The sequence below is a fragment of the Bos grunniens genome, chromosome 5 (genome assembly GCF_055505025.1).
Source record: "Bos grunniens cultivar Pamir isolate PY7600 chromosome 5, Bosgru_T2T1.0, whole genome shotgun sequence".
NCBI lineage: Eukaryota > Metazoa > Chordata > Mammalia > Artiodactyla > Bovidae > Bos > Bos grunniens.
Window position 1 is genome coordinate 109,728,300 of NC_141169.1, and position 20,027 is coordinate 109,748,326.

At 49.9% G+C, this 20,027-nt stretch overlaps 1 protein-coding gene across 20 annotated transcripts in view; it reads left to right on the forward strand.

Annotated features, from left to right (window-relative positions):
- The window catches only part of CACNA1C (calcium voltage-gated channel subunit alpha1 C), a 459,352-nt gene that overhangs the window by 70,320 nt on the left and 369,005 nt on the right, over positions 1-20,027 (forward strand). The gene's annotated exons all lie outside the window — the stretch shown is intronic.

The following is a 20,027-nucleotide window of genomic DNA, read 5'->3' on the forward strand; positions in this document are numbered from 1 at the left end:
AATAACGGAGCAATGGAACATGCCCGGGGTCAGGGTTTCAGGACCTGAGAGGCCGGAGGAGCAGATGATGACGTCGGGTGGGTGGTGACAGCCAGAGTGGAGGGCCGGAGAAGTTGCCAGGGCTGGGGGTTACACCCTCCTCTTCCCATCGTTTAGTGCATGGGCCCTTTCGCCCTGGTTTGCAGTGCTGTGTATGTGGTGGGGGGGCGGTCAGGGTGTGGAGAAGGGGGTCAGCACGTTCGAACAGCCCGCAGGTACCCCGAGGGCTGGCCCCCGACTCCACGTCCAGACTGGAAGGGGCTCGTGGGCCTCCCCTCACCTCCATCTCCCATCTGCTCTGGTCGCTCGCCAGCCTCCCACTTTTCTAGGCTGATTTTCCATTGCAGGCTCCAGCTAGCAAATGAGTTTCTTAATAGTCAACCATTTAACAAATAAAACATCAGAATGTCCCTTATCTGCTGGAGACGAGGCAGAGGGGGAGGCGTGTTCTGGGAGTGGAAGACACACCGTGCTTTTCTTTTCAAAGTGGGACTTACCGATGCGGCAGGACAGTCCTCATCGTAATAAAGTGATAGTAATCACGGTCAGGGGTTGGAGGGCATTGTTACCTGCACCCCAGCTTGTGCAGGTTGAAGAAGGGGTGACATTAGCTTCTCTTTCTCAGGTTCTGTGTGGAGGAACCCGGAGAAAAGGGCTTTTAAATTTCCAAATACTGTCCCTAGTACCACTCAGACACTTTCCAGTGTATCAGAATACTAGACAATCGAATCTGTTACAAGAATCAATTATTCATTATTTCCACGGAGCACATGCTAACAGTATTTAAATGTGCGCGCATGCACACACACACACACACACACACACTGAATAAAGAAGAGCTATTTTAAATAGATTACACAAGAGCCTAATGCCCTCTGGGGACCTGGTACATGGCAGACAGGAAGACTGGTGATGTAGTCCCCGTACCGTTGCACACCTGTGCCTCACGTTGGGCGAACGGTCCTCTACAGGTTGATGCTACAGGTACAGGAGATGGTGAGCCATTGGCCCATGAGTCTTGGAGATGACTTGGGACTCTTTCTTCAGTTTTCTCTGTGACTTAGAACTGCCTGAGGTGGGTTCTTCTGGGTGTAAGCCGGATGCAGAAGGAGACCCAGGAGCATCCCGGGTCAGGGTCTGAGGGCGTGCTGATCTTTGTGTCCCCCACCTCCTAGTACAGCCTTGACCCTGGGGGGATGAAAGCAGCCCCCAGACCAGAGGGGCTGTGCTTCCTGCCTCTTCCAGGAGGTGGCGCTCCAGGGTCTGGGCGTCAGGAGGGGCACCTGTGGTGGCGGGCACAGGTGAGGGCAACCTGGCTGCTGTGCCTCGTAGGCGTACCTGCCCCAGGGCAGAGGCCCGGAAGACTGGGGTGCCACGCTGTACACGTGATGCGCCCTCACCAACCCCCTTCCCTCTCCGGTACTGAACCCACTTTGGATTTCTCCCACCCCATCGTCCCTCCTGCCCCAGCCCTGCAATGACCTCTAGCACAGGCAGCATCCGCTAGGCTGAACCTGTCATGGCCCTGTATTAACATCCTCCCTGTACATGTTTCCTCCCCAGATTAATCTCACCAGGCCTTGGTGACCCGAGGGGCTGGTGGGTCCCAGGCCGGCCTGAGGCCCTGCTGGAGTGTGGGGTTGGGAGGGGCTGGCCTATGGGGTTGCTCAAAGGCAAGAAGACATTCCCCTAGATTTATTAGGGGAAAAACACAGAAACAAGTGGGTATACACTCCACAGAGTCTGGCTGGTGTCCTGCTGGGAATGGCAGCAGAGCTCCTGAGACCTCGGGTAGGAAGTGGCTGAGGTCTGTTCTGCTTCTCAGCACTGGGTCCCTGCCCCCTCCCCTCCCCCTCACCGTGTTCTCATTCCCATCCCTTTCTTTGCTCCACCTCCTAGCATAGCCTTGACCCTGGGAGGATGAATAGGCAAGTTCCCAGGGTCCAAGAGCCCCGGGCGCCAACCTGACAGTGAGAGTGAGGGGCTGGAGCACCCGCCCCTCCTGGCCCAAGACCCTTCGGCTGGCGTCGGAGGTCACTCGGTGGTGACCTGTCAGCTGACAGCTCCTCACGGGGACTCTGGAGTCTGTGCTCTGCGTTCGAAATCGGGAGACAATTTTATTTTCCAGTGTGGACTGAAGGCTGCTGGTTAGGGGACTTTCCGGGCAGTCCTGTGGTTAAGACGTGGCCTTCCAGTGCAGGGGGGGGTGCGGGTTCAATCCCTGGTCAGGAAGCTGAGGACCTACATGCCTGGGGGCCAAAAATCCAAAACAAAAAACAGAAGCAATATTGTAACAGATTCTCTAGAGACTTTAAGAATGGTGCACATCCCCCCAAAAAATAAACTTAAAAAAAATCTTAAAAAAAATAAGGAATCAGATGGATTGTTTGGGAAACACCTGGAGACCTAACAACAAGACTAATTAGCAAGATAATCGCCCTGATTGAGTCTGTTTCTAGGTTCTGTCCTCACGGTTGCCTAAGTCTATCGTGGGCTCTGAGGATGAGAGCAGAAGACTGATTGGAAAAAAATGTTTTAAATGGCATGGGGAATTGTTTTGCAAAATATCAGGTGCTAAATATTTAGTGACATAAGTGCTAAGCGTTCTGATAATGAAGCAACACTCCCAGCCACGACTGTCATTATTAAAATAATTTAGTAAACACCTGTTTCGATGAACCTCAAGGTTATATACTGTACGAAACAAGTAGATGTGACAGGATCCCTCTGGGGAAATGGAGGGCCTTCAGCGCTGTTTCCAAGTCGGGTGCAGGGACTCCCTGGAATTCACAGGGGGAGGAGCAGGGCTGGGGCTGGCAGGACTCCTGTGTTGTGGGGCCCAGGTCCCAGATGGGTACCCCTTGCTTGAGGCCAGGCCTTGACTTGGGGCCCCTGGGGCCTTGCCACCTCTTTGCCGGGTGAGAAGGGGTGGGAGCCCTGGAGAGCAGAGCTGGGAGGGGACTTGGGCCTCAGGGGCTGCAGGAGGAGGCCCAGCTCGCAGGGGTGTCTGGGAGCATGTGGGGCGCACAGCTGCTACATGTGGGACTGAATTCACCTAGGTGGGGATTTACAGGACAGAGTGGGGCGGTTTGGGCCTGCAGCTCAGGAGACAGAGGTTGAAAACAGGCCCTCACCTCCCCAGAGCCCCCGGGGACCTGGCTCTGAATGGAGGTGAGGGAGAGGAGGCCTAACTAGTCGGAACCGAAACCCCACAGTCCCGTCCCCAGACCCCAGACAGCTCTTCATTACAGGGCTGCTTCCCGGTTGTCCTCCGGTTGCGTGTGTGAGTGTGTAGGGAGAGGGAGGGGGCCGTTCCACACTCGTGTTCTCTGAAGGGTTGTCAAGCAGACCTAGAATAAATGCATGTCTCTTCGGGAATTTACTTTCCAGGATCAGAAGATTTTACGGGCAAGAGAAACTGTAGGAACCAACGCCGTTCCCAGATGAGCAAACAGGCCCCTGCAGGGTCACTCAGGAGAGTCGGGCCTGGAACCCACCTCCATTCTCCATCCTTCTGCTGTCTCTGGACCTACTCGGTGCACACTGATGCTCTAAGAGCATCGCCAGGGTTTCTGGTTAGACTTTGCCTAATAAACTTCTTGCCCTGCTGCATCCCTCTCCTGACCCTGCTTTTGTTCTGGCTAAAGTCTTTTCTGAGATAGTAGATTTAGAAACAGACTCAGGGTTATCTTTCATTGGAAAGGTTTAAACATTTCTTAGACGACAGAGTAAAAGTTTGTGCGTGTCCACAAGAAACTCCTACAAAACTCAGATCACTGTTTTGTGAATCTCGGAGACATGTCCAAGCCTTTTTGTTTGCTCCCTGCCTTTCTGCCCCAGTCAGGGCTCTCCTGAGGGAGCGACAAGCCTGCGTTGCCAGGCTCCCTTGGCAAGGGGTTGGCAGTTGTTCATGGACCGGCCAGCTTTGCTGTGTGTAGAAACCAAGGGCAGGGTGGCCATGCAGGTGAGCCACAGGTAGAACAGGTAGAAAGCACGGGCGGTCAGGCTGCAGCTGTCAGAGGTCAGGATGCCCTCGAGTCTACTGAGCTGGGGGAACAAAGGCCCCCCTGCTCCCTTGTCAGGGCTAGACCCCCAGGACCCCTCCTCTTCCCAGGAGACATTTAAAGAAGGAGAGGTCTATGGGGAGGGGGTCACTGGGGCCTGCCTCCACGATCCCCAGAATCTCTGAGCCTTTGGTGTCTGACCTGATGCACCCAGAGACTGGAAGGCCATGGACGCTGAGCTGGTCTTCAGCTTTTAGGACCAGGCCTGAGCCCTGCTCACCCTCAGAGGTGTGGCCTCTGAGGTCCCGGGAGGAAGCCACCATTTCAGAACACCGTGTTGCCATCATTTCATGAAATATTCAAGCTGCCCATTTGCCAACAGGGCTTTCTTTTAATACACTCATCTACTCATGGTGCTGCCTGCTGGAACCTAGCTGAAAAGAAAATAAAATAATCTTGTCTCCTGTCCTTTAGAGAAGCAAGCCAAAACTCAGACAGTAAATGAATGTTCTTCTCCGTATTGCCTGTGGGCAGAAATGTTGAGAAATGTTGATTTGATTACTCAATTAAGCTCTATTTACTTTGTAGCCATTGTGTCATGTTCAGTCATTTATATACTTTTCTCCTTCCAAAATAATCCATGTTGGGCTAAAACCTTTCAAAGATGTTAGTTAGCAAAAGTAAAGAAGAGAAAGAAAGAAAGAAAAATAAATAACCCTACACCTAGAAGAATGACTTGGGTCACATTTTTTTGACTTGATGTCTTTCTCTGAGACGTTTGAAAGAATCAGGTCCCCATTTTTCATCTGTGGGATGGAGACAGTAATCCTTAGCCAGTCGGCTTTGCAGGGCAGCCGTGAGGCTCCAAATGGGAGGCTGGGTGTACATCGCTGTGCGGTGGCAGCTGGCTTTAGCAAATCACAGGACACTGGCATGTGAGGAAGCAGGGCCATGAAACTTTCGTAGCATTCAAGCAGCGTTGGAGGTGGTGTTGGGTGGCTGACATTATTCAAAACTTCAAGGATGGAAGCGTGAAACAAAGAGAAATAGAATCTGAGGTGGCCTGGCTGACACTGAATATCAAAGGAGAAGGGGAAGATCATCACGGGAGGCTTGGTCTTCTGGTTTTCTTGGCAACCACCCTGAGCCTGTGGGCTCTCAGGACCGTGGGACCAGCTGGAGGGTCAGGACCCAGGGAGGCCGGGCTTCCTCACGTCCATGGCACATGGTCCCCATGTGTGGCCTGAGGCCGAAGTTCTGCCTCCTGAACCAGCAGAAGTCCTCTGCTGGTCCAGACCTTGAGAGCAGGAGGTTGGGCGATCAACCTGTCCTCGCTGTCCACGTGAACTCCCCAAAACTAAACAACCACTCCTTAGCCCCAGAGGACAGGCTGCCTGGCAAATAAACTTTGCTTCAAATGTCAACCTTGGCTTTGGAAAATAAGCTGATTTTAAAAAAACATATAGCAAATGTGCTGGCGGTTTGTAGGTAAGGGGAGGGAGCAATTCCATGCGGCATCTTAAGACACTCATCAAATAGGAAAGGGCTTTAATTTTACATGGGAAGTGACAGACTAGCCTTTAGTTTCCCAAAGCAAAAATAATCTCATCGTCAAAATGTGTGCTGGGAAACGTGCATGTAACTTTGCGCCTTGCACCTCTCGCCACCTGCCTCCCAGCCTCTGGGCCTGTGATCTCTGGGGCATCAATGTCTACATTTTTATTTTTAAAATAATATGTTGTGGCATCCATTGTTCTGTGTTTGTAGACGGGGCAGGAGCAGTGCGCTTTGTACTCTCTTCCTACCGTTATGTCCTATGTCCATCCTAGGTGTGGAGTGGGTTGCCATGCCCTCCTTCAGGGGATCTTCCTGACTCAGGGAACAAACCTGAGTCTCCTGCATCTCCTGCATTGGCAGGTGGGTTCTTTACCACTAGCGCCACCTGGGAAGCCCCGTGCATCCATGGGAGGGCGTTAATGACATTTCTCGCATGAGGGAACTCAGGACCAGTGGTCTTGATAACGGGGTCAAGGTCATCCTGATGCTGTGGGAGCCAGGAATTAAGTTCAGGTCTCTTGGACTTCCCAAGCACGTGCTGTCTCTCTCCTCTCTCCACCTGGGGCCGAGGAGAGACGACCTTGACCAGCCTCGTGTCACATGGCTTGGATGTGCACTGTGGAAGCTGCGTCTTCTGCCGGTCATGGCGGTGGACAGACATCTGAGTGCTTGTGCTGCCCTGTGGTCACTCCACACGCCTCCGATCACCGTCCCCTCTCTGAGCTGTGCATTTGTTCCCGAGCTTCCTGCCTGGACCCTGCTTGGTCCTCAGATCCCAGTGGGGACTCCATCTGTCCAGCTTTGGCTTTGAGATGACCGCTTCGTGGCAGGGCCTTGCTTCCCCGCCTTCTTGGAACGTCTCCCCAGTAATCCTCCCCTGGAAACAGGCCCTCTGTTCTCCAACCCGGGTCTGATGAGTTTGGGGCCCATCCTTGCAGGCTGAGCTCCCAGACTGCATGTGTTATCTTTATTTTTAAAGAACATCTTGGTGGAGATATGTCACTTACCATAAAAGATACATTTCATATACATTTAAAATGTACAGTTTGGTGATTTATAGTATTTTTACAGGGTTGTGCAATCATCATTACCAAAGGCTGCACATTTTCATCAGCCCAGAGACAGACCCTGCACCCACTGATAGTCACTCCCCATCCCTGCTTCTGTCCCATGCATCTCCGTGTGACTGTGGATTCTCAAGCATCATTGACTGTGATGTTAATCCAGTCACTGGGGCTCACCTGTGCCATCTCACTGCCGGTGGCACATCCCCTGAATTCAGATCTAGGTCGGTTGTGACGACCCACCTGATAAATGACCCATCTGATAAATGATGCTGTTAAAAGGAAGCACAGGAGGTCAGTTGGGGACTTGGGTGTCACTTGGAGGTGAGATTGAGCACTTTCTTTCAGTTACACAAAAAGTGATTTTAAGATTTATTTCTTTTAACTCAGAAAAGCTAAGTCTGTAAGGCACATCCACTGATAGCTGAAGATGTGAATTATGACCTTTAAAAATGTTTTATTATAAAATTTATATAACAAAGTTTTTCATTTTAACCAATCTTAGTATACAGTTCAGTGGCGTGAATTTTATTCACAGCGTTGCACAGCCATCACCAGACTATTGCCAAAACTCTTTCCTCACTCCGAACAGAAACTCTACACGCTCTAAGTAACAACTCCCGATTCCTCCCTCTCCCAGCCTCTGGTAGCATCTAGTCTGTTTGTCTGTGAATTTTTCTATTCTAGGTATTTCATTTATGTAGAATCCCACTATATTTTTCTGTTTGTGTCTGGCTTATTTTATGTGACGTTTCCAAGGCTCATCCATGTTGTATGACGGGTGTCAGAACTTCATTCCTTTTTGTGGCTGAATAATATTCCACTGTATGAACCAGCCACATTCTGCTTATCCATCTGTCAACTGATGGACATGTGAGCTGTTTCTGCCTTTAGGCTACAGTGAATAATGCTGCCGTGAATATCAGTGTACAAGTATCTGAGTTCTTGCTTTCAGTTCTTTAGGGTACAGACGTTGGGATGGAATTTCTGGGTCTGAATTATGGCTTTTTTGTTAGAAGAGCCCGTTTCCTCATGTGGCTCCACCACATCAGAATCCTATGTAGACAAGGATATTGTATCAGGGAATTCCACTGTGGCAGTCATGAGGGTTAGTGTGTTCCTGAGGCTCCCTGGGCCTGTATCAGAAATTTTACTTTAACTAGGTGTTTAACAATCCAGCAATGAGAAGTGACTGATGCTGTTTCCCTTCCAAAAAACAAAGAAGGTCTCCAGACTCAGCTCAGCCCTCCCCTTCCTGCCAGCAGGGCTTTGGAATGGCAGGAAGCGGGTGTTGGGCAAGACACAGCTCTTTAGTTTGTATGTCCCCGTCTACCTGTCTATAGTCCAGGAGCATCCACTCTGGGAACCGTGAGGATCCTGGGAGAGGATGGGTCTTGTGTGGCTAGGCTGAGTCCTGCTCTGTGGCCCCACGTTTGCGCCAGTGGAGGGGCTGTATGGCTAGGTGCTGCCTGGTGAGGGGCCTCTGTCTCCAGCCTGGGGGTGCTGCTGTGCCTGGGGCTCTTGCCTGCACCTCGCACAACTGCAGTCAAGGCGAGGGAGGGAAAGACACTCGGAAAAAGGAGCACTCAGGGGAAAGAGCCAGGAACAGAGGGAGGAGGGGAGGAGACAGTGAGACATGGTGGCCCCGTGTGGAGACCAGCGGCCAGTTACTGACTCAGGAAGCCCTTTCATTCTTGGGATGGCTATTTTTTCCCATAATTGTTTCGCCTAAAAGTAATAACATCACTTTGCTTTTTGATTGCTCTAGAATACCTTTTCAATCTTGCTCATGTCTACTGTCAACTATCCTTCAAAAATTTTTTTTGAAGTAATGGGACAAGTTTTATGATTTCTATTTTTTCAGATAAGGAAACCTGGGCTTAGAAAATCTGAACAACTTGACTTATTAAGGAAGGAAAAAAAGAATCAGTTTTGTTTTGTTTTGTTTTTTTGAGAGAGAGAGAAAATCAGATGGTAGACTTTATCTTATCTTCACCTTTGTGGGCTCATATGTTAGAGTCAGACAGCTTTCTGTGCTACAGCAGCTTGCCGACTCTTGGTCTCAGCTCCTCCTGTAGCTTGACCATATTGACCACCCATCAGGGCTCCTTGTCCTGACGCAGGCTGACCTCCAGCCCCACACCCACCCAGCCGCACGCCCAGCTCTCCGATTGGCAGGTTCAGGTGGGGCATTAAGTGTGTGCGCTCTTTCTCAGATTAGCAGAGTTGAGCATGCTAAGTCAGAATGCAGGTCAGACCTTTGGCAGACTGATACACTTACTTTAATCCGACTCTTAGTAAATCCCCGTCTTGTGGGCTCTGCCTTAGCATCCCCTTCTGGTCCTGTGCACAGGTATGTCTCGGCCGCTATCCAGAGCTGAAAGGTTGCACAGCGTTTCTCCAAGGTCAGAGCCTCTGTCACTGTGTCTGGCTTCCAAAGACCTCCTGGGGATCTGAGCTGCACATCCGAGGGGATTATAGTGACTCAGATGTCATATTTGGTCTGCAGCGGATAAGATCCTGTGGCTCTGTGTTTCAATTATTTAAAAGGCAAAAATTTTGACCTGTGCCTGGCTGTCTGAAAGACCAGGCGATGAGGAGCCTTTTCTCAGGATAAATTGACTGTGAAATGCCCTGAAAATGGAGAATCTCATGCCAGTTTTGGTGAAAACAATCCTAAAAGTTGCTTTTCCTCTCCCGGAATTGGGGTGGTCGGTCATTCTCACCGTGTTGTTGGGCACCTGCTGTCTGTAAGGCGGTCTGCTCCTGTGACGTCTGGTTATGGCCCCTCAGTTGTCCCTTCCTCTGGGGGGGGGTCGGGGTGTAGTCCAGTGGGAGGGAAGATGCAGACACCCACGATGGGCAGTGTGTGCCTGGTGCTCCAAGGAGATGAAGATGAAGGGCTCAGAGGCTTAAAGAAGGAGATGTACGGTCAAATGGAGTAAATAGGGAAAGCATAGATGACGGGGCTGGACCTTGAAGGGCGGACAGACGTGGGGTGGGTCCCAGCAGGAAGAGCAGTATTGACAGGCTCAGGCACTGGATTTTATAGAGGAGTGGGAGCTGAGTTTGCTTAGAGCACAGCCATGTCCGGGAAGAAGTGGAGGGAAGGCTGGCACACGTGGAGAGCCGTCGCCTTGGGCTGGAGTCTGCCTCCCATTCCTGAGGCTGCCCAAGACACTCTGGAGTGTGAGCGAGGGCGAGGGGTGACCAGAGCTGCTCTTCCAGGAGCCTAGTTAGGCAGCATGGTAGAGCGTGAAGTGGGGCCTAAGAGCACAGGTGGAGGGACAGTTCTGAGGCTGCTGCCAAGTCCAGGTGGGAGAGGGAAGAAGGGGTTTTCTCAGCAAAGGTTGGAGGGCAAGGAAGTCCTTTATCCAGTGGGCGGGGCTATCTAGTTGGGTGGGGCTATATGGGTGGGTGGGGCTGTCTACCTGGGAATAGCTATCTAGGTGGTTGTTCAGTTGCTCAGTCGTGTCTGACTCTTTGCAACCCCATGAACCGCAGCACGCCAGGCCTTCCTGTCCATCACAAACTCCCGGAGTTTACTCAAACTAATGTCCATTGAGTTGATGATGCCATCCAACCATCTCATCCTCTGTCGTCCCCTTCTCCTCCTGCCCTCAATCTTCCCAGCATCAGGGTCTTTTCAAATAAGTCAGTTCTTCACATCAGGTGGCCAAAGTATTGGAGTTTCAGCTTCAGCATCAGTCCTTCCAATGAACATCATTACTGATTTCCTTTAGGATGGACTGGTTGGATCTCCTTGCAGTCCAAGGGACTCTCAAGAGTCTTCTCCAACACCATAGTTCAAAAGCATCAATTCGTTGGCGCTCAGCTTCCTTTATAGTCCAACTCTCACATCCATACACGACTACTGGAAAAATCATAGCTTTGACTAGATGGACCTTTGTTGGCAAGGTAATGTCTCTACTTTTTAATATGCTGTCTAGGTTGGTCATAAGTTTTTTTCCAAGGAGCAAGCGTCTTTTAATTTCATGGCTGTAGTCACCATCTGCAGTGATTTTGGAGCCCCCCAAAAATAAAGTCTGTCACTGTTTCCCCATCTATTTGCCATGAAGTGATGGGACCAGATGCCATGATGTTAGTTTTCTGAATGTTGAGTTTTAAGCCAACTTTTTCACTCTCCTCTTTCACTTTCATCATCTTTAGTTCTTCACTTTCTGCCGTAAGGATGGTGTCATCTGCATATCTGAGGTTATTGATATTTCTCCCGGCAGTCTTGATTCCAGCTTGTGCTTCTTCCAGCCCAGCGTTTCTCATGATGTAGTCTGCATATAAGTTAAATAAGCAGGGTGACAATATACAGCCTTGACATAGTCCTTTCCCGATTTGGATCCAGTCTTTTGTTCCATGTTCAGTTCTAACTGTTGCTTCCTAACCTGTATACAGATTTCTCAAGAAGCAGGTCAGGTGGTCTGGTATTCCCATCTCTTTAAGAATTTTCCACAGTTTATTGTGATTCACACAGTCAAAGGCTTTGGCAGTCAGTAAAGCAGAAGTAGATGTTTTTCTGGAACTCTTTTGCTTTTTTGATGATCCACAGATGTTGGCAATCTGATCTCTGGTTCCTCTGCCTTTTCTAAATCCAGCTTGAACATCTGGAAGTTCATGGTTCATGTACTGTTGAAGCCTGGCTCGGAGGATTTTGAGCATTACTTTACTAGCGTGTGAGATGAGGGCAATTGTGTGGTAGTTTGAGCATTCTTTGGGACTGGAATGAAAACTGACCTTTTCCAGTTGCTCAGTCATCTCCAACTCTTTCCAACCCCATTGACTTCTGCATGCTAGGCTTACCAGTCCTTCACCATCTCACGGAGTTTGCTCAAACTCACATCCATTGAGTCACTGATGCCATCCAACCATCTCATCCTCTGTCATCCCCCTTCTCCTGCCTTCAATATTTCCCAGCATCAGGGTCTTTTCCAGTGAGTTAGTTCTTTGCATCAGGTGGCCAAAGTATTAGAGCTTCAGCTTCAGTCCTTCCAATGACTATTCAGGCTTGATTTCCTTTAGGACTGACTGGTTTGATCTCCTTGCAGTCCAAGGGACTCACAAGAGTCTTCTCCAACACTTAGTTCAAAAGCATCACTTCTTGGTGGCCAACTCTCACATCCATACATATCTACTGGAAAAATCATAGCTTTGACTATACAGATCTTTGTTGCCAAGTAACGTCTCTGCTTTTTAATATGCTGTCTAGGTTTGTCATAGCTTTTCCTCCAAGGAGCAAGTGTCCCTTAATTTCATGGCTGCCGTCACCATCTGCAGTGATTTTGGAGCACAAGAAAATAAAATCTGTCACTATTTCCACTGTTTCCCCATCTGGTTGCCAGGAAGTGAAGGGTGGGGCTATATGAATGGGTGGGGCTATCTCCATGGGGAAAAAAAAATCTATCTAGGAAGGTGGGGCTACATGGGTGGGCGGGGCTATCTCCATGGGAAAATCTATCTAGGTGGAGAGGGTTATCTAGGTGGAGAGGGTTATCTAGGTGGGCAGGACTTTCTGGATGGGAAGGGTAGAGGGTGGATTTGGAAGGCTAATGGAAGATACCCAGCAAACATGCAGGGTAAGAGTTCATTTAAAACTGAGATTTAAAGCTGTGGAAATGGATGGAATTACTAGGGAGAGAGAACAGAGAGAAGGGGAGGATGCAGGGCTGAGCATGGAGCCCATGTGTTTAAAGGTTAGGAAGCAGATAAAACAGAGCCAGAGGGGCCAGGGTGGTGGAGGAGAGGCTTGCTCCTGCAGGGCCGCAGAGGGCAGGGGGAGGCCATCGCTGTCAGCGTCAGGTGGGATGTGGGAGAGCGGAGAGGAGATGGGAACTGAGGCAGTCCACTGGATTTGAATCTGCTCTCAGGGGACCTTGAGAGTGGGTCCACTTGAGATGGACCTGACCACAGGGAGGGGTACCTGGGGAGGGGAGAGGCCTTTACCTGGACGCTATTTTCACTGCCCTTCTAGGCTAGGGAAGTGGCCCAGCTGCTGTCTGCTTGCCCAGAAGCAGTGTGCCATGAAGGCCCTCTGGGACCTGGTGCCCTGTACCCTGTGTGGTCCCATCTGGAAACCCACCTGCAGAGTCCAGCCTTATTCTGGTGACTCTCGAGGGCACTGCTGACCCCAGCCTGAGCTCTTGCTGGGGCTGGGCTGAAGGATCCTCTTGTTCCCCTTTCCCTCTCCAGGGAACCCGGGCAGTGTGTTGGCTGCAGAGGGAGCTCTGAGTCTGATGTAGGGGTCTCCCTAGTGCCAGCTGTATCACTTTCCAGACAATGGGTCCCAGGCCTGAACCTTTCGAGGCTGGCTTGGCTCTGGTAGAGTGGAAAAGGAGAGAAGAAAATCTACAAGAGAAAATGACCAGAACAGAAATGCTCTGGAGTTGGGTGGGCCTGGTGGCATTCTTGGGGAGTGGGTGGGGGTGGGGATGCCCACGGACATCACAGTGTGAATTATTGTTCACACCCATTTGGCTGTGGACGGACACAGACCAGCACCTCCCAGTGGTTTAATTAGGTCACGGTGCGTTTGAAAGGCAGAGGGGGAAAATGGCAATAAAGGTCATGTAGTAGTATTTTCAGACCTAGAAGTAAATGAACAGAAACTCTAGACCATAGACTCTTAGGGAAAGTTTCCCCTAGGGAAACTTGGGGACCAAATGCTAAAAGTTCTGGTGTGTGGTGTGTGCACGTGTCAGGGAGAGAAGGAGCAGGAGCGAGTCAGCAGTGGACTTAGCTTGAAGCCCCGGAAAGTGACTGTCACGGGCTGCAGGTGTGTCTGGGTGCCAGGAGACCCAGGTACCTCTGCCTCTTGCTTTGGCATTTTGTTGACTTGCTTCCCTTCCTCATGATTGGGGATCGGTATCCACTACCTCCAACCCCCTAATTCAGAATCCATTTATTCTTTTAACCCCATTTATAAATGACTATGAGTTAAATATTGCAAAGGCAGTAAGTGAAACACATCAGGAGAAAAACGTGAGTGTGGTCCTGTGCATACTGTCAGCTGTGTGGAGAGATAGTGGTGGAGGCTCAAATGCATCAAGGGTACTTCTGAGCTTAAGTTTTTTTTCTAAGAAAGAATGTCCTGGGGAGGGGTAAGCAAAGTGTCGAACAGCCTCGTGATTTCAAAAATAGTAGCAACGAAAAGAGGTTTGGGGTTTTAAAGGCATGAGGGTGTCTTGAGTCTCCTTAGCCTTGTGTATGAAGTGACTGGATGGGGTCGAATTGGGGTACTTTACACCCACACAGTAGATGTGACTAAGGAGACACACCTGCTTCCAAGAAAGTCTTGCGAAGAAGCCTCACTGCATCTTGCATTCTTTTCCTTCCTTCTGGATTCTTTCCTTAACGATGAAGCTTATGTTTTGTAGTTTTTTGGGTGGTGGTCTATAGTGGTAAACTTCCTCAGTCTCTATTTGAAGTTCTTTCTTTTTCTTTCTCTCTTTCTTCCTCCCTCCCTCATTCAAGAATGATGGTTTTATGGTACACAATTCTGTGCAAGCTGTTGTCTTCCTTCAGCAATTGGAAGGCCTTCCATTGTCTTCTGGACTCTATTGTTGCTGATGAGAGGTCTGCTGTGGGTCTATGTCATAATTTTGATTTTTAAAAGATACTCACTTTGTCTTTAGTGTTAGGTAGGTTCACGATTTTTTAAATCTTACTTGTGACTTGGTGAGATACTTCAATTCGAGGGTTTGTATGGTTCCCAGTTCTGGAAAATTCTCAGTCATTTTCAACTATATTTCTCCCCTAGACTATCTGTTTTCTGCTTCTGGAACTCTGCTATTAAAACATGTACGGATTTTTCCATTTTACTCTTTATCCCAGCTGCTCTTTCATATCTTGTATTTCATCATTTTCCTTTGCTACTCTCTAGGGAATTTCTTTAGCTCTGTTTTCCAATTCATTAGTTTTTTCTTCATTTGTATCTAGTCTACTGTTTTACCTTTAAATATATTTTTATTTCTAATGACTATTTTATTTATTAAAGTTCTCTTTTGTTCTTTTTCAGACCTTTTATTTTTTAATTATGTGTTTTGTCCATTTATGATTTCTCTTCTGTATTTTATATCATTAATAATTTTAAACAGATATGTAATATTTATAGTTCATTTTCAGATTGTTTTATTGATTTCAACCCTGTGGAGTGGCTCTCCTGTTCCTTGTATCTTCTGACTTTCCCTGATGGTGGATCACTTCGTCCTGTGATATAAATTTTGAGTGGCAGCCCGTCGCCTTTGTGATTTTGTTTCTCTTGTGGGTTCTAAGCACATGAATTGTGGAAGTGATGCTATAATGTGGTTTTACATTTGCCTCCAGTGGGTAATCTTGGTGGTTTCACTGATCTAGAAACAGTTTTTAGTATTTGCTCATTGACTTGGAGGGCCCAGAGTGTACTGGTGTTTTGATTTGCCATGAGAAATTATTCTCACACCCAGAATCTCAGTCAGAGGCAGGGGCCATGCGTATAGGATGGACTGACTCATATAAGCAGGACGCTTTTACAATCCAGCACTGCTGTGGTCAGCCCTGCTCTGCTGTCCCCACTTCCTGTTCTCCATTATCACAGCCCCTCCTAGCCTTGTTGTTAGAACAGCCTCCTTGCAATACTTAGGCCTCATTTTTGTCATTGTTCAGGCGCTCAGTTGTGTCCGACTCTTTGCAACCCCATGGACTGCAGTACGCCAGGCTCCTCTGTCCTTCACTAACTCCCAGAGTTTGCTCAAACTCATGTCTGTTGAATCGGTGATGCCATTCAACTATCTCATCCTCTGTCATCCCCTTTTCCTCCTGCTTTCAATCTTTCCCAGCATCAGTGTCTTTTCCAATGAGTCGGCTCATCACATCAGGTGGCCAGAGTATTGGAGCTTCAGCTTCAGCACCAGTCCTTCTGATGAATGTTTAGGGTTGATTTCCTTTAGGATTGACTGGTCTGATCGTTCAGAAGCTCATGGCCTTCTTCAGGCCTTACCCGTTCTCTCAGGTTGTGCAGGGGAAGAGGGTCATGACCTACTTTCCCCTTCTTCCAGCCCCCTCTTCCCCCCACTGCTGGGCTTCTAGGCTTGGGGCAGAGGAGAGGGACTCAGAGGACACAGGGCTCACGGCTTTCTCCTTAGTGCTTGCTGCCCGCCATCAGCCCCCGTCTTACTCTTTGCTCTGCCAGCTGCCTGAGTGCTGACTGTTTCCTAGGGCACCTCTGTGAGTTCTTGTAAGGTCCCTATGGGGTCTTTGGCGCAGGCCGTGTGGTCTCTGCCAGACCTCTTGGGAATTTCTGCCTCTTTCTGCTGGGGCTTGAATCCCACCACCTACCCATCGTCCACTCAGCCAGTCAGGATGAAGGTGTTTGGTCAGCAGCTGGGGCTGCAGGCTGCTTTCTGTTGCCACCCAGTCTGTAGAGCTGCCCCGGAGAATCCTAGACAGGAAGCATGCTCCATCCCTCAGTGTGTGCGTTCCCGGACTCGAGAAGACGCCGGTGGAGACTTTCCCCGGACTAGCGCTCCATTAGGTCCAGACCAGGTGTGGCAGGTCTTCCCTTGGGGAACTAGAGTCAGGACAGACTATCAGTCATTGATCGATCAATCAGTCACTGTTTATGAGCGCTTCCCGTGAGCTGGCACTGTAGCAGCCTCTTGGCAGCAGGCAAAAGCAAGCAGAACCAATTCTGACAACCGTGCATTAAGTGTCCACTGGATGCCAGAGACTCAGTGAGGACGCAGTGATGAGTGAAACAGATGGGCACCTGCCCCCCTCAGTGCTCTCGGCGGGGCCTCTGGCTGCACTGCCTGGAGCCTCCTCGGTGGTGGCCTCGTGGTGCGATGTGGCAGCTCATTTGCATGAAGAGCAAGTGGGTTCTCTAGACTGTGGAAGTCTCTCTCAGCTTTCACAGAGCTGACCCATCAAGGACCACGTGAGATGAAGACCAGGCCGGGAGTGGAGCAACCCTGGGGATGAGGGTGGACTGTTGTGAATGATGACTTTGTGGGGCGCAGTAGCTCTCTCTGTGTCACTGGGCTTTATCTCTGCTTGTCCTCTTCTTTCCTGAGCTCCTGCCAGGCTGTGGACTGTCCACGTCAACCTCAGGGACCCAGGGCTCTACTCCTCTGTGCCCAGGAAGGGGCTCTGACCCTGCAGAGCCATGCAGCGTGGTCCACACTCTTCCTGGCAGTCGTGGGGTGACTCGGGTGACCGCTGCTGTCCCTGGAGGCCGGAGCCTTCAGAGGGTGCAGAGGTGCAGTTAAGACTTATTCCAGGAGGAGCAGGGCCACGTGGGCCCTGCTCAGAGGGAGGCTGGAGTCAGCTATTCCCATTTTTCTACAAATTTAAGTCATTTTGTGTCCTCTCTGATGTATCTGTGTGTTCAGCCTTTTGTCTAATTGTGAGATAAAAGACTTCATCTTTTTTTTTTTTTCCAGGAATTCCAGGAATCAGCAAGCAAGTTCAGGAGAAATTAGTAAGATTGAAATCAGTGAGCTGGTGGCTTCAGCTTAAATCAGACGAAGGACATACCTAAGATGACAAATGATTCTGGGTCCCCTGTGGATCTGGGACTGGTTAAGGGGCCTGAAGTGCTGCCCAGGGAAGGATTCTGGGTGCAGCGAAAGCTCAGGGCAGAGAGTGCAGGGCTTGACTAGTGATGTCTGCCCCAGTTGCAGGCTGGGGGTGGTGCCCGGGACACCTACTGTTTTGGCTGTGCCTGGGGAAGTCAGACAGTCGCTTAGGCTCTTTATTCAGCGGGCTGATTCAATCGGTTCTGTCAAACCAGTAGCCAGTCCAGTGGGGGTAAAAAATCAGCTGAAATGTGTTTAGTATAATATAGGAAAGAAAGGAAAAAAAAATTCATTTTATAAATTCTGTTTTTCACTTTTTATTCAGCCAGGTTGGTAAATCATGGACATACTTTTAAAGGTGAATTAAATCCGAGAGCTTCTAACTGCTGGTCTGACTCTGCTGGAGGAGTCAGTCTATGAGACTATGGTTTTATTACACTGTCTTTGTAAATGTTTTTCAAAACGTTTCACATTGAGTATGTGATTTTGTTCTCACTGGATCCCAGGGATGCTCAGAGGTGATCTGACCAGTCGGCACAAGTAGGCGAGGGTCTGGCCCTGATCCTGGCTCCTTCTGTGGTTCTGTGAACTTTCTGCATGTCCTCTGGGGTCTGGAGGAGTCTTTCATCCAACTGGTTACTGTTGCTCTGCTCTCTGGGGGCTGGGGCCTGTAGGCTGGTGCAGGGACTCGGGGTAGCATCCACACCGGCTTGAGAGGCCCGTTTCTCCAGCAGCTGATGCGTTAGACCCCACTGCCCTGATAGAATGCTTCGGCGTTTGTAGGATGGAACATTCTGTTTGGAAATGAGCACAGCCATAGTCATCCGCGCCCTGGGGTTGTCAGCTGAGCGTCTGAGTCACCCGCACCGTCTCCTGGCGCCTGCGGCCTCCTGGTCCACCTACACTGGTCTGAGCTTGGCCATATTTGGCTTTCTCGAGCTGGTTGGCTTTGGACATGTCTTTCAACCTGCCAACACCCAAGTGGGGACCCAGATCCAGCCTTGTGTTTAAGTGGCAGGCAGTAGAGACATCCAGGGATGTGGGGCCGTTTACTGAACATAAATCAGGTCTCGGCTGTGCCTTGCATTCCTTCGGTTGTGAACAGTTTAGCCTCATGACAGCCATGCCTTCTCCCCCTGCTCTCCCCAGCCCAGACCACCATTGGATTTATTTCTACAACCAGGCGCTTTGAGGATCACAAGGGGTTCCCCTTTCCTCCCCAAATTTGCAAAGTATGTCGCGTCCACTATCTCGTTGAGGTAGGAACTCATCTTATGCCCATTTCACAGAAAAGGAGAAAAAGGCTCAAAGAGCTTGGGGAATTTGCCTAAGGCCACACAGCTAATAAATGATGGAGCTGGAATTTGAACCTAGCAACTGTTTTCTGAGTGCTTACTCTGGAAAAGCCCTGCCACGATTATGTTGTTTTTCTTCTAATCTGGATAGCCTGTCATCGGACTTTTGAGATTTTTCTTGGTAGTTTCAACTGCAGCCCATATGCAGGCAGCACCAGCCTGTGGATCTGCTCAGACCTCCAACAGGGGAGAGGTGTGGAGTGAGGAATGGGGGTCGTCATGGCTGCAGCAGCAGCACAGTGGCCCAGTCCAGACCTCAGATGCAGGAATGCAGGGTCCCGGGTGTCATGTCCAGTTTCTGCTCTGCCCAGGTTCCTCCGGGGAGTGGGTGCACCCAGTCTGAGCTGGGAGGCTGTTGGCACCCACGGAGCACTCATAGGCAGAGGGTGCATCCTGGCCTAAACACGGTTGGTATGTTTAGAACTGATCTCCAGGGATGGTTGTGGGTGTTTATCTGCAAGCTCAGAGATAAAAGTCAGGGAGGTGGGTCAGTAAGAAATGCTTGGGTTGATGTCCACTTGACACAGCGGCTTTTTTCCCAGGGACTTAGGGCAGCTGGATACAAGGGGCCTATTTTAGGGACTTCCTTTATCGGTTTGGAATTGTCACTGTCTGCACTGCAGTCAGACGAGACTAGCCCGGATCTGCCTTCCCTGCCTTGAGAAAGAACCATCACACAGGCTCGCCTTCTTTCCCAGTGGGCTCACGTGTCTGGGCCCTGCGTTCTCTCCCCGCTGGCCTGCAGACATAGCCTCCTGATTCACTGTCTAATTTAGGGCAGAAACTTGCAGAGCAGTGTCAAGAGGGGCTGTTTTCACTTCTGGATTTTACACACGCTTAATGTTCTTGCTTTGAATAGGCTCCAAGAGAATATAATAAATGAAGCTGTGCACACATCCATCGTGGTGGCAGCCAGCCTCACGGGGAGCTGCCTGCTTTGGGGGATAAACCACATTTCTTTCCCCTTCTTTTCCCCTCCCCTTCCATTCCTTCAAATATACTTTTCATTCATTAGACAAAACAGTCTTCCAGGGGTAGAAAGGGCACGGCAATTGCGTCTCTAGTACCAGATATTTTGCCATAAAATTATCTGCCTCTGGCTTTTCTTCCCAGTTTGATCCCCATTTATTCTCGAGTCAGACACACCCGTCTTGGGCTGCTGCTGCATTCTATAGGATGACACAGTTCAGACCAAATCCTACTTTATGTAATGGGACTTCTAAAGCGGGCCGCCTGTTGGGAAGGCCCGGGAAGCCTCCTGATCCAGGGTTGTGCTCTGCAGTGCTTTTCACTGAAAGGAAAATGGAGAAATGAAAACGGACCGTCCACCATGGAGCCCAGGATGGGGTGGAAACAGCACCGTGATGGGGAGCAGGTTCCGAGCCACGTGTGGGTGTTACAGGAACCAGGTAAAGCTTCTTGTGCAGCCCTGAGGCTGAACAGTCT